We start from the raw sequence: 12,710 nt of genomic DNA, 5'->3' as shown, positions 1-12,710 counted from the left end.
TGTGTTCATGAAACACTTGCATGGATAAATAAGACTAAAGGAATAAACTAAACAGGAAAAGTTAAAAGATAAGTTCAAATGCTCTTGGGAAGGAAAGAGAAGGGAATGAGGAGAAAGAAGGGGAGAGGGAGCTGCCAGGAGAAGGGGAGGGGAATCTTGAGGAAGGGCATGGAAAGATCTCAGGGAAGGGAAACATTAAAGGAGCTCTTTAAGTTGTTCCACTGAGGTATGTGTACCACTCCCATATATGAGCATGCCTGTACCCAAGCATGCCCATACCCGAGCATGCCCACTCACCAGCCTTATGAGAACTTCTGTTCAACAAAAAAGGTAAAAAATGTTTCAAAAAGCCAATCTTGTGATGTTGGCTTTCATATTCCCTACAAATCCTGATGGGAGCATTGTATCAGGCCATTTTCTGTTACTATAATGAAATCACTGAAGCTGGGAACTTTGTAAAAGAAAAGAGATTTGGCTCATAGTTCTGGAACTCAAGGCCTGGCATGGGCTTCTGCTCAGGTCTGGAGAAGATCTCATGGTGGATGGTGTCACAATGGGAGAAGAGATCCCATGGAAAGAAGGAAATCAGAGAATGGGAAGGGGCCAGTCTTGTGACCGCCCACTAGGTCCCCAAAGAGCTTTTAGTTGGTGTGTTATACCTATTGATATCTATCCCATTGAAAATCATAACAAAGTTTTTCAAGTATTCTTTAAGACCCCACCACCTCTCAGCTAGGAACTGAGCTTCCAATACATAAGTCCATGGGGAGAGAAACCACATCCATAGCAAGCCTTAAGTTATCCAAAATCCTCCTGTTGTTGGGGCAAATAGAACACTCTCACTGTATGCATTATAGGGTAGGATGGCCCTCAGCAAGCTGGGACAGTCCCAGAGTCTGGGGGACACGCTAACAGAAAAAAACTGAGGGTAAGCTAATCTTTGAGAAAGGGGAGAACAATCCCAAGAGGGGGGCCTGGGCTGTGATCACAGAGTTTCTGGGAGGAACCTAGGAACAAACCCTTGCTGGAAGGAAGGAGGGCAGGTATGCAAAAGAAATTTCACCACCTCTTTTCTTTGGGAAGGAAACTGTTTCCTGGGCTCTCATGTCCTGAGAGTGGCTGACCCTGTTCAAGATTTCCACTATATACACACCGCCACACCACACCCCAACACCCTCTTAACTTCAAAGGCCCGTTGGGGCATGGGGGGACTAACCACAGAAGGCCTTCCCTAGTCTGGGGAGTGGTCCAGTTTATTTCTGGCCTTCTGTGGACATTTACATTAGCAGGATGTTAATACATCCAGAGGTAAGATCACTATCTTCTAATCTGGAGAGGAACCTGAGGTACAATGTGAACTTTCAAACTTTCATGACAAAGTTTTTCTGATATCAAATAGATATCAGAATCTTTAACCATTTGGGGAAAAAAGAATATGAAATGTCTATGCTATTACTACAACTCTGAAATCATGAAGTAAGTAAACAAGACATAGAAAGAATGGCAAAGTGTTTGTTAAGGTAAAAGATGTCTTTTTCCTTTTTCCTTTTTTTCCCTTATCATATGCAGCCAGTGTGTCTCCTCAACAGTTCCTCGTCTACGCTCAAGACGACCTATCAAGACAGATACTCTCCTCATTCTGAGGTGCGGGGGAATGGAACCCTCTGTCTCCTGCAGGTTAGGCAAGTGCTCTACCACAGAGCCAAACCCAGCAGCCAAGCCCAGTGAGGGGGAGATCCCCCAGTGGCCAGTGGTAGTCACACAGGCTCAACAACCAGGCTCTGCATGCTGGGCTGGCTTTCTCTGGGTCCCTGCACTGAGGTGGTATAGGTCACTAGGAAGTGCCTTCTACTTGGCCAAAATCAGTATCTTGGATCTTTGACTTCTGTCCCATATTTTAAACTGCAGTTATTTAAATTGAAAGGGCAAAGAGGCAATAGCCCAGGAACACATTAAGGAGTGTAGAAGCAGATAGGCAGAGAGGGCTTTCACACCCTTCAAATTTAGTCCCCAAAGAGCTTCGAAATCATTACAAAGTTTTTCAAATATTTAAATCATTTGTAAGTAACAATAGGTCCATTAAGTGTGTCTGAAAATAACTATTTTCCAAAGCAAAACAAAAATAAGATATATTTCCCTTTAATGTCTGTCTTAACAGAGGCAGTTGGGGTCTCAGTCTCTGCTCCTGTGTTTAATTTGCTGGAAAACTATACATCATGTAGTCTCTGGAAGCTGCCACTGTACAATAGTTAAAGAATGAATCTGAAAAAAGCCAGTAACAAATGTAAAAATAACTTTGAATTTGGTGAACCTTCTTAAAGGGTCTTGTGTACCCGGTGGAAACTAGCAACGCACTTTGAGAACCATAACTTTAAAATCTATGTGTGGGGGGATTCCACCTCTTGGGTCCCCTTCTTCCTCCGGGAGAAGTCTTTTCTGCTGTCCTTTAATAAACTTCTAATTTCTACTCTGACCTTGCCTCAGCGTGCTTCTTTGGTGTTATTCTTCAACATCAGGGAAGCAAGGACTCGTCACCGGTCAACAGCAGTAACATATTGGAGGTCCCAGACCGAGATTCTACACCAAGGTAAGTGTACGCACCCCATGTCTGTTTGAGGTGCATCTTTCTCTTTCTTTCTGGAGGGTAAGGTGGGCACCCGACGGCTACTTAAACGCAACTAGTGCAGCCGCCACTCTTCAAGACTTGGGTGAGAGGTTTCTCGGCCTAGGCAGCTCTCAATCACCTGTTCAATACAGAGCAGGCATGTTGGGTTCTGCCAAAGCCGCTTCCAACTTTTCTGTCTGGGCCCGGAGAGCAATTGGTGTGAGTACACAGTGTCCTGAATCCCGGTCTGCCTCGGATGCGTGGAGGTGGAGGAAGGAGTTTGGAACAACCGCGGAATTCTGGTCTGGGCTACTCTCAGACGATTCTTAAGGTTCCTTTCTCTTGAGCCCCCTTCAGGCGGGGGCGCCTGAATCCTGTTTTCTTCTCACTCAGACGGGAGCTTCTCTCTCTCCAATATGCCAGGTGGACCACTAGCCTGCGTATTGAAAAATTGGGATAAATCTGAACCTCCGACGCTCAAGAAAAGGCGACTCATTTTCTTGGCCTGGCCTCAATACAAACTCTCTGATGGAGAAACCTGGCCACCAGAGGAAAATATCAATTTTAATACAATTTTACAGTTTGATAAAATTTACAAAAAAGGAAATGGTGTGAGGTGCTGTATGTTCAGATTTTCTTTGCTCTAAGGGAAAATCCTAAATTATGCCAACAGTGTAAAGTAGACTTAGCTATGATATCTGCCATAAAGAGAAAAAATCTTGGACTCACTCAGGAAAAAGAATCAAGAGAAAAATTTGGGCTGATCAAAGTACATACTCCCTTCCCCCTTCAAGACCTAAGGCAGATAAATGTTTTTACCCTAGTTAGTTTTGTTTTGTAGTTTTCTCATAAATGGCTTAAAGATTGCCTGTTAATGTTTTGCAGAGGTACTGATTTAAGAACACACAACCTGGGTTAATTTAAGATAATAAGTTATAATAAGTCATCACCTACAGGATAGAGAGATAGGTACTAAAGCACAGTACCCTTAATATAAGGCTGTTAACTTATTTGCTAGATGTTTAAGATTAAGTTTTAAAATTAAAGTTAAATCAAAAGGGCCAAGAAAACCAATATTTGGCTCTTGCCCTCTGAGTCAGTCTGAATCAGAAAATAGGGGACTTCTCCAAAGAGCTCTGCAACTCTAGGCCACATAACCTCCTGATCAGGGAGATTAATGAGACCAGTGGAGGACAGAAAGCCAATCAGTGCATTTGCTGTGAAGAGGAGGGTCATCAAAGAAGGGAGACATCCCTGATGCTTCCGAGGGAAGCCACATGGTCAAGCAAGGCCTGGACCCATCCTAGTGCAAATGGCACTAGCAGAACTGAGAAGCTGCTGTGAAGTTCCCAAGGACTCCCAGGGTAACTCAGCTGACTGTTAACAATAGATGGAAACAAAAGTCAGTTTGACTTGCTTCATCTTAAACACTTAGCAAAGACAGTCAAAGCCAAAACACAGCTGTTCCTGTACATTTTAATAATAATAGTTAAATGTAACTTCCATAAATAAGTAAACTGGAGGCTACAAAAGAGATTCTCAGACAGGAATGCCTGATAATTATCAAAAGGAACTGCCAGAGTAGTTTTTAGCTTAAGGTCTTTATTTCTAACCAACACAGGTAGGCTTAATGTTTGCTAGTATGGTTATCCAGCCCTAAGTAACAGAATTAAAGATTTCTCTATTAGACACAGGTCATACTAGTAAAAGGATTTTGCAAGATCAGATGATATTAAATTATTAAACTGTACCTTAAGGGAAGGACATCTGTAACCCTAAAAGTTAAATGTTGTGTTTACATCCCTGACATTTCTGGCAATGTGACAAATATCCTTAAAGATTTACATGCTCAGATAGAAGCCATGTCCTCAGCAACCTTGTCATGGAAACAATATCTTAGCTCCTGGTTCTTGGTACTTCCTGGTGGTAAACATTGTTAGTCTTTGTCTTTGCCATCATACTCATTGGCATATTCCTGTGCTATGGGATTTATTGCTACATCAATATGGTTCCAGTACTAATGAATTCTTGTTTCTCTTATAGACCACCCATCACTCAAATGGCCCTCCAGCCTATCATGGACCACTCGATAGACCCGATTTTTAAAGGGGACTCCAAACTGCTTGCCCAACACATCGTCCCTTTTCAGCCTGAAGAAGCCAGAAAGATCTTCTTCGCCCCCCTTCCTTACAGCAGTAAGGAGTTCCCAAATTAGAGGGGGGAATGAAGCCAGATTTAAAGTTAGGTAGTCAGTGTAGTTAGGTAAATTGGGTCTAATACGGAGTGAAATCTAAAATGGAGGCCATGCTGAGAATGACTCAGGGAAAACAGGACAACTCATGGAATGTTAATGAAGTCCCAGAAAGGCCCTAGGCCAAAGTCCACCTCAAAGAAACGTTAATGAACAGCCCCCAACAGATTTGGAGATAGCCCATCCCAGAGAAGTAATAAGCCCATCCCAAAAGTCCTTCCTGCCCATTTGGCCCACCTGTGTCCTAACCCTTCCCACCTACATTCCATCACCAAAACTATAAAAAGGGGAAACAACTGCACTTCCATGGATTCCACCTCTTGGGTCCCCTTCTTCCTCAGGGAGAAGTCTTTTCTGCTGTCCTTTAATAAACTTCTAATTTCGACTCTGAAAAAAAAAAAAAAACTATGTGTGGGGAGACCCTCAAGGACATACTCACCCCACACCTCCCACTTTCAACTCCCTGAAACTCCCACCTTCCTTCTGGGTGACCCTCATGCAGGAACACATATTCCTCTCCAGGGACATGTTGACTTGTACTGAAGCCATCTCCTTCCCTCTCAGCCCAGCACTTTCTAATGTAAGGATCCGGTGAATCGTTGGAGAAAGAGACCACAAGAGACCAGCTTCGTGCAATGGGCAGGAGGGAGTTTATTGAAGAGGATCCTAATTCAGCGCACTGAGGCTCAAGGCTCACTCAGGAAGGGAGAAGGGCCCAGAGCCCAGAGCAGAGGTCAAGCAGAGCTTAAGTATGCTTTTTGGGGATGGAAGGGGGGGTGGGGTGGGGGGGGGCTTTGCATACATCAGAACAAATCATCAAGAGGCCAGGATAATTGAGACGTGATTAGCACATTCATTGGCGGGAACAGGTGGGGGGGTACTCCTAAGCAGGGTACACATTCAAACTGATTGGTTCCAGCCCTGTGACTAACTGCACAGGGCCCTAGGCTAAATGGCCAGTAGGGTGTTGTTTTAACTATCTCAGGAATTTCAGGTTCTGGGTGTAACAGAGGAACTTAATAATACCTAATCTTTTACATTTTAATTCAAGCTTTCCAGCTTAGAAACTTTACCCTTTCACTTAAGAGAGAACCTGTACATGGGCTAACTGGCCATGAGCCACTCAGCCAACACAGCGACCTGTCCAGTTTGGGTCAGTTAGAGCTGCCCAGTAGCGTGCATTTCACATATTCCTACGTGCGTGGAATATAATTCGCTCCATTTCCACCCCTAGTTTCACTCTTCACCCTCATAGTGCCATTTGTTATGCTAAAACTCTGAAATGGCTCTAGCTGGTCTTTTCAGACCCCTGAAAGGAGCCAGCCCCCTGCCCCATAGGACTCAGGAGAAAATAGAGCCCACAGGAGGCAGTGCAGAGTTCTGGTCCAGACCAGAACTTGCCAGTAACTGAGCCATTTTCTCCACCCAAAATGAATTGCACCAAACTTCCTGCCCACCTCTCGGGGCTGTGATGGCATCAAATGACATTGTAGAACCTAACCTTAAAACCAGAGTACACCTGCTGCTGTCCAGCTGCCCACTCTGCACACAGTACTCCAGGGGGCACTGGGAGTCCTCAGCCCTTGACCCAAGGCATGCCCTGGCAGGGTCAGTCCATCCCTGCGGCCCACACCATCTCATTTTCTTACCCCTGTGCTCACCAGGGGTAGGACACGCGGGGTGGGGACTCAGAAGCAGGTTTAGAATCCTTTAGGCCAATCCTTCCCTCCACTCAGCGGAGCGCTGTGGCACGCGGCGCCCACCTTTCGCCCCCACTCTTCCCTGACACGTGGGGAAGGGAAGCCCCTCATCTGCAGAGGTGACGATCAGGTCTGTCTCTCCTCACAGGCACACTTCACGCCGCCCTCGCGCGGAACTTCCCACTGGGACGCCCTGGGGACTGAGGGGACACGGCACTGACAGGGGCTGCGATCACAGGGGCTGAGATCACGGGCAGTACCTGTGCCGGAAGAGCAGGCAGCCGCCCAGAAGCCTGCGCAGCTCGTTCTTGAGGCTCCAGAACTCGCCATCCAGGTAGCGGTGCAGAGAGGAGTCCCCGAGTCCCAGGTCCTGTGCCGGCTCCATCCCGCCCGCTGGCGTCTGGCTCTGGGCTTCCTAGGAGCTCCCGGGTGTGGGAACTGGAGGGCACGCCCTCTGCGTCTCACCTCACCATGCCCCTCTCCGCCCGTGCACTTGTCCTCCCGCTGCTCACCCGCATACCCGACGACTGTTCCCTCCCTCCCCTCATCGCCCTTCGCGGAGCCCCTCCTTGGGTGCAAAACAAAGAACTTTCCTAGGTGCTCCTGCATTGCTCTCTATCCCCTTGTGCTGGGCTGGTCAGTTGTCCCTCCAGGTTTGTAGGTCACAAGAAACAATATGTGAGTCTTAGGAGGGGTGCTGGTCTGAGCCATCTCCCCCAATGAATGGCTCCCAAGATCCATGGCTCTGGGCCCAGCTCAGCTGCACCATGGCTCCAATCCTTGCCACCACCAGCCGGGTATTATGTTTCCATGATTAGGAGGGGACCCAAGGCGACAGGACCACCATCCAGGAGCTGGGGGCTGCAACTGGAATGCTCACCTCCTCTCCCAGAAACCTCCCTTTCTGTCGTTGTCATGGCCAGTGACAAATAAGTTCTAACTTAAGTGGAAAACGTTCCTTCCTATCTTCTGACTCTCATATGCTTTATTGACTCTGCATTTAAATACACAGGAAACATTAGCTGTTCCCCTTCTTCTAAACACTAGTTTGCTGGCCAGATGACCACTGTGGGTGTGGTCTGCTGTCCTTAGGTTAGGGGATGCCATCTGTATGAGTTTGCTTTGGCTGCTTTAACAAATTACCACAAACCAATTTCCTTCAGACAACACAAGTATATTCTCTGGCAGTTCTGGAGGCCAGAAGTTCAAAATGGGTCTTCCAAGGCTATTCAAATCAAGGTGTTAGCAGGGCTGGTCACCCTCTGGGAGCTTCACAGGGAAATCAGTTTCCATGTCTTCTCCTGCTTCTAGAGGCTGTCTGCATTCTTGGCTCCAGGACCCTTCTTGTCTTTAATATGCATCACTTCAACCTTTGCCTGCATGGTCCATCTTCTTTTGACTCTGATCTTCCTGCCTCCCTCTGATAAGGACCCATTTACATTGGTCCCACCCAGGTAATCCAAGATAGCCTTCCTGTCTCAACGTCCTTAAGACCAGCAACATCACTTTTGCCATATAAACCAACATATTACCAGGTTCCAAAACACTGGCTTTGAACCTGGGATGGAAGGAGCTTCATATTATATTTGACATTTAACAAAACTGTCACCACTCATGGCTAAAGAGCTCATGGCTCCAGGAGACACTGAAAGCACAAGGTGAATATTGCCATTGGCTGTGTCTGACAAGGCATTATAAGCTTTGTCACCAGCTTAGAAGAGACATCGTCAGTTTGCAAGCAGGAATGGAAAGTGCAGGGATTTTCAGGATTGGAAGAGGCAACTGTTTCCCAACTACTAGCAACAAAGATTAAACCTCAGAAGCATATTTGTGGCAATAAAGACCAATTAAAACTCAAGACCCTGGGGCTGGGGTTGTGAGTTCAAGGATAGAGCTGCCTAGCATGTGTGAGGCCCTGGGTTGGATCCTCAGCACCATATAAAGAGAAGTAAATAAAGGTATTGTGTCCATCTACAACTAAAAAATATTAAAAAAAAAACACCTTAAGACTCTCAAACTCTACACACTTGCCCCTGTGGTAAGAATAGAATCAAATGTCTGACATCAACCCTTGTTGATGGACTTCAGGGATGCCCAGCAAGCCACCTCTTCACTCCCAGGCCCTGTCTATCTGAGCAACCCCCATCTAAAGGATCACAGGCTGCTACATCAAAGTACAAGAGAATGGGTCAGATCCCCCACTAGCTGATAAAGGGCACCCCGAAGCAAGAAGCTTATTCTGGCCTATCCAGAGATACTAGAAGAATCAGTGTGTCCTAAGACTACCACCTGTCCTGTGAATGTTTTGTAATAATAATAGCAAGTAAAAGTGGTCAAATAAATGATTCAGTAGAAACCCTCAGGTTGCCTTGGCTTATCTAGTTCCCATGGCCACTGGGTTAGTTTTGTAGGGTTGCCATACAAATGAGCACAAACCAGTTGCGGTAAAAGGCAGAAATCTATTCTCTCAAGGACATGGAGGCCAGAAGTCTGAAAAGAAAGTGTCAGCAGTGCTTTGATTCCAGGGAAGAACCTTCTCACCTCTGCCCAGATTCTGGTGGCTCCTGGCAATCTTGGCCATTCCTTGGCGTTAGCTCATCTCTCTGATCTCTCTCTCCATCTTTACAGGCCCTCGTCCCTGCGGTCTGTGTGTCTTTAAGTCTCCTTCTTCTAAGATGTACACCAGTCCAACTTCAAGTTAATCACATCTGTAAAACTGTATTTCCAAATTTTTAGGCCACATTCTGAAATTCCACGTTGACGTTAACTTTTTTCGGTAACACTATTCAACCTAGATTACCCACCTCAAATTAATCACTGACCAACAAGGGAAGAAAAAAAACCATAATTGGCTAAGAACTTGGGTTTGTTTCTGCATCAACCATGCATCAGAGTAGCCTGCAATTTTTTTTTAAATGCTCAGTAAGTGGCAAAACCCATATACCCCAACCAGTAAATCTAATTTCTAGAGATAGGTCCTAGACATCTGAATTTTTTTAAAAGTTCTTCTTCATCCCCAGTGATTCTATTGGGTAGCCAGGGCTGAGACATTGGCTCAGACTCTGATTCTCAACCCTGCTGCATAGTGGAGTCCTACACTGTTAGAACAATTGGTGAAATTTAAACAAGATGGATTACATAATATCACTGAGCCAGTGTTGGTTTCTGATTTTGATCATTGTACTATGGGTCTTTAAATGAATGTTATTGTTTTTAGGAGCAAATTGAAGTGTTAAGGGGTAACAGGGTAAATTTCTCTAAAGGAGTCAGAAGAAAAGTGAGTGGGGGGATGCACATTTGTACACAAGTGTATATGGAGAGAGAGGAAAAATCAAATATGGCTTCTCTAAACTAACATATTAACCAGAACTTTCTCAGTTATAAAGCAATTTGAATTCTCTTCAGCAAGATGGAAATATATTGGCTCATAAAACTCCAGAAAAACTTGGACATCATACTTGGGGAAGGTCAGAAGGTCACACTGAGACCAGGAGCCTCAACTCTATCAGTCTCACTCTCTGTCTCTGGATCTCTCTCCCTCTCTTGTCCCCCCTCCCCTAAATCAGGCTGGTCTCTGGGGAGACCTAAGTCCCCAGCAGATAGATAATAGAGGCTCACAGTTTCCCAGCCCCACATTCCTCAGCTTTCGACATCAGAAATACTTTCGTTTCTTCCTCATCTCCAATTGTGATAATTTGACTTTGATTGACTCAGTGTGGGTCGGGTACTGCACTCATCAGCCAGCTGCTGGAGGAGAGGAGTGTCCCAAGCAACTATATGAGGACATGGCTACCCTGCTATGGCTGGTGAGTCTGGTGGGAAGTGTTGCCCACTCCACCACCCACCCAGCTGCTCTACACAGCAATATCCAAAAAAGCATTCTGCTAATAATTCTCCTTCTAGGCGGTCAGTAGCATAAGAGCGGTCAAAGGACAACAGGCAGATGGGCCTGCTTCCCTTGGCCAGGCTCCGAGATCCTCCATGAAAAATGCTGGGGAATACCTGGGGAGAAAGGTGGAAGTAAGAACCCCGGGAACAAAGGAAGTCAGTGGGCTTGTGCTGAGGATGGACTCCTCCACAGAGGCTGATATCTGGATGATATCCCTAGGGGCTGCCTGATAGTACAAGCCCAAGGCCATAATGTTGCCTTGGGCTTTGCTCTTTGGTGCTTCTGGGCCCTGAGGCAAGGCAGGGCCCTCAGCTGGGCATTTACAGAGGAGCCTTCATGTAGCAGCTAAGTGGGTCTTGATGTGGATCTGGTGGGCAGGTTTCTTTTAAGCTGCACCCATAGATGAACGACCAGGAGTGCTGACTGACTTGCCCAAGGGCACACAGCTCTTGGTGGCCTCCCAAGCACCCTATCCAGGGCTCATGCAACTCAAAGTCATGCCCTATGTCACACTGCTCTAACCTGAGGGGCCTCAGTAAACGTTCTGGATGCTGCTCTTATGGAGGCTTAGGGCACAAACACTACACACTACCTTTAGGACTCAGGGTTCTGTGGTCAGAAGCAGCCTGTTTCCAGGGGCACTTCAGTATGATTTGTAGAGGTCATGGAGCCATAAAATGTTAAGAGTTGGGGGCTGGGGTTGTGGCTCAGCGGTATAGCACTCGCCTACCATGTGAGAGTGCTAGGTTTGATCATCAGCACCACATAAAAATAAATAAATAAAGATATTGTGTCCAACTACAACTAAAAAAATGTTAAGAGTTCCAACCCCTGGGGCTTGTCCAACTAGACCTTCTTTTCAGATGAGAGTGTGGCATCTTATGGGTCATCTGGCCACTGCACTGAGGTTTGAAGAGAGAAAAATGTGGATATCGTAATGTCTGCCTAATTCCCAGTACTGCCCAGCTAGAGTACTTCTGGGGTTCTAGTAAAGGTATTTTACTACTCAGATTTACCTGGCTCCTGCCTATGCAGAGCTTAGCCCCTGACCAAACCCTTCCATCCTTCTTCTCCAGGAACCTTGAGAGGCTTTTCCTATAGATCATGAGCACCTCTGCACCTCCCCACCCCACATGCAGCCCTGGGCTGGGATAGAAGGTACTGGGTGGGGAAAAGAACCAGGAAACACAGCTTTCCTTCATGTCATCACAAGGGACAACATTTGCAATGGGAAAACTGGTCTTCCCCAGTGTTTTTATGTAAGTAAGCCTTTTACTTACTGTTCTCACTTATGCCAAGTGCTAGACAGGAATTCCGGGAGAGGGAAGGGACAGATTCCTGAAACAGCCACCATGTTGTCCTCAGGAATGAGCTCGTCTCCAAACAGCCATGGCTTCATTATGAGATCACCCCTGATACAACAGCCTCTTCTTCTCCCCAGGATGAGAGCCTTCCCACAAGTGGACTCTGATGGACTCACTCTGGCCTCCATGAGGCCCACAGGCACAAGTGGCCTCCTGCTGGGAATACATGCTTTGCTCCTTAAAGTTCCCAGCAGGCAGGCTAGCATCAAGGGTTCCCAAGCACTCCGTTTTTGGAAACAATTAGGCTGTGAACTGTGATGGTTCTGGTCCTGACTCCACAGAGAAAGTCCAGCCAGTTCTGGATTTATCTTTAATTTGAGTTGGAAATAGTATGACTTCACTGTTTATTTTTCACTGACTTGCATGAGCTACTTCTGCTCATGAAAAAAATCCAGAAGCAATACCTACCCCACAGCAGTGAGCACCCAGCACCCAGATTCAGATCTCTAAATGCCATTCCCTACTAGGGGAACCAGAGCTCCTGGAGAAAGGCTGATTCCAGGGCAAGGCAGGAATGTCTGAGATGAAACTTCAGTGTCTCTGCAGTGCCATAAAGCAAGGATGTCATCCTGGAAGTTTTGTCAAAGGGACACAGGAGTCCTTCACCAGCCAAAATGCCCAATTTGAGCAACAAGAAAAACATAAGCAGCTTAAGAAAGGATTTAAATCACACACACACACACACACACACACACACACACACACTCACACACACACGAAATTGAAAATAGCTTGCAAAATTCCTCAGCCCAGGGAAACATGAGGCCAGAGACCTGGGTCAACCAGATCATTCTGACACAGCAGAGCAGCCCTTTCCCATCTGTCACAATTCTCACCTGGAATATGTGATGTATATTTTATGAATATATTTCAGTAAATAAGTGTGAAAGAATAAAACTTT

The 12,710-nt window shown here is 46.2% G+C and overlaps 1 long non-coding RNA gene across 1 annotated transcript; it reads right to left on the bottom strand.

Moving 5' to 3' along the window:
• Window positions 1–2,123: 2,123 nt before the first annotated feature.
• Window positions 2,124–12,077, bottom strand: LOC144369110 (uncharacterized). Its single transcript, XR_013428562.1, has 3 exons — window positions 11,726–12,077; window positions 6,817–9,272; window positions 2,124–5,243 (listed from the first exon to the last, which is right to left on the bottom strand). It is a non-coding gene; the product is annotated as an uncharacterized LOC144369110 (long non-coding RNA).
• Window positions 12,078–12,710: the final 633 nt, after the last annotated feature.

Source organism: Ictidomys tridecemlineatus, chromosome 12 (assembly GCF_052094955.1).
Source record: "Ictidomys tridecemlineatus isolate mIctTri1 chromosome 12, mIctTri1.hap1, whole genome shotgun sequence".
In the NCBI taxonomy this organism is placed as follows: Eukaryota; Metazoa; Chordata; class Mammalia; order Rodentia; family Sciuridae; genus Ictidomys; species Ictidomys tridecemlineatus.
Note: the sequence above shows the minus strand (reverse complement) of the source record. Positions and strands in the feature narration are given on the sequence as shown.